Source organism: Echinops telfairi, unplaced genomic scaffold, assembly GCF_000313985.2.
Source record: "Echinops telfairi isolate 266 unplaced genomic scaffold, ASM31398v2 ScPeMD7_25;HRSCAF=90, whole genome shotgun sequence".
In the NCBI taxonomy this organism is placed as follows: domain Eukaryota; kingdom Metazoa; phylum Chordata; class Mammalia; order Afrosoricida; family Tenrecidae; genus Echinops; species Echinops telfairi.
The window spans coordinates 32,650,074-32,651,576 of record NW_022103922.1 but is presented as its reverse complement, the minus strand read 5'-3'; the positions used below and the strand labels follow the sequence as shown (position 1 = coordinate 32,651,576).

The 1,503-nt window shown below is 49.6% G+C and overlaps 1 protein-coding gene across 1 annotated transcript in view; it reads right to left on the bottom strand.

Moving 5' to 3' along the window:
- Positions 1 to 314, bottom strand: part of PHF24 (PHD finger protein 24) — a 57,299-nt gene extending 56,985 nt beyond the window's left edge. The window contains exon 1 of the mRNA XM_030885382.2: positions 300 to 314. The gene's annotated coding sequence lies outside the window, so the exon portion shown is untranslated. The remainder of the gene's footprint in view (positions 1 to 299) is intronic.
- Positions 315 to 1,503: the final 1,189 nt, after the last annotated feature.

The following is a 1,503-nucleotide window of genomic DNA, read 5'->3' as shown; positions in this document are numbered from 1 at the left end:
CGCACAAGTTGCCCGCCCAGGTGCCAGTGGGCGTCCCCGCCAGCGCCCGGCACTGCGGCGTGGGGACTGCGCCAGCCCGCGCGCAGCAAGGTCAGTGGCGTCCGGAGGAGGTGGCCCGAGAGGGGGTTCACAGCCCCTGGCAGCGCCGGAGCGAAGGCAGCCCCGGTGGGGTCTGCGCGGTAGGGTACCTGCCCGGGGCCGAGAGGGACTCTTTGGCCCGGGAACGGGGCCTCCTTCCTTCTCCCACCAGCCCCCCCGCCCCCCTCCCGGACCTTTGGCCCTGGCAGTAGGGCGCTCACCTTTGCAGTATCCCGCCGGGCTCCAGAGTGTCCACTTGGCGGTCCCCACCTGCCCTGAGCTCTGTTTAAAAAACTATTGGTCTTCCATCCCCAGCAGCCAAGCTAATGTAAGCCACTTTTTTGCTGCAGCGATCGCAGCCCTCCAACTATTCAAACAGTGAGCTTGTCAGGCGGCCAGCAGTTCCTAGTGCTGTAATGTGCCTCACACCACACTGGATGCTTTGAGGAGGGCTCGAACAAGAACAGGTCATAAAGCATCTAACAAGGAATTATAAAACACTACCTGAAGACATGCAAACAACATGCTGGGAACCCATTCATTTGAACTAATTGAATTCACTTTTTAAACATACCTTCATTTCCTTGTGCATTCAATTTCATGTCATTTTTTGAGCATCTAGTATTTATTACACACTGTGCTAAGTGCTGTGGGAGAAACAGAGAGAAACTCATTCATCATGGAACTTAACCAATAGGGAATAGAAGGTAACCATGGAGGGCCAAGTGGCTAAGAGCTCAGCTGCTAATCTGAAGGTCAGTGGTTCAAACCCACCAGCCATTCTCTGGGCTCTATCCTATAGGGTCACTATGAATTGGACTCAAATCACCTTAAGGGCACTTTTGGGTTGATAGGACTTGTATTCTGTCACTACTAAACAAAATACTACGTCTATTCTAAACCCTTGATATATAAACCAAAACCAAACTCACTGGCATGGCATGTCCGGCTCATCACAACCGTATAGGTCAGAGTAGAACGGCTCCTTTGGGTTTCTGAGATTTTAAATCTTTAGAGGAACAGACAGCTTCATCTTTTTTCCCTTGCTGAGGCTAGTGGGTTCAAACCACTGACCTTGTGGTTAGCAGCCCAAGAGTAACTAGATCACCAGGGTTGCTTGTCTATATCAGGTGCTATACAATTAAGAGTTAAAACAAGGTGCTTGGAGCATTGAGAGAAGAGAGAGGCTGTCTCTCTTAATATATATATTTCTAAAATTAGTACTTATTTCTCAGGAGCTCTGTTTTTGTTTGTTGAGAAACTAACATTAAAGAGTAGCTTTCCATCAAAAGATATAGCATCTGGGGTTTTAAAGGCTTGAAGGTAACAAGCGGCCATCTAGCTCAGAAACAACAAAGCCCACATGGAAGAAGCACACCAGCCTGTGCGATCACGAGGTGTCAAAGGGATCAGGGATCAGGCATC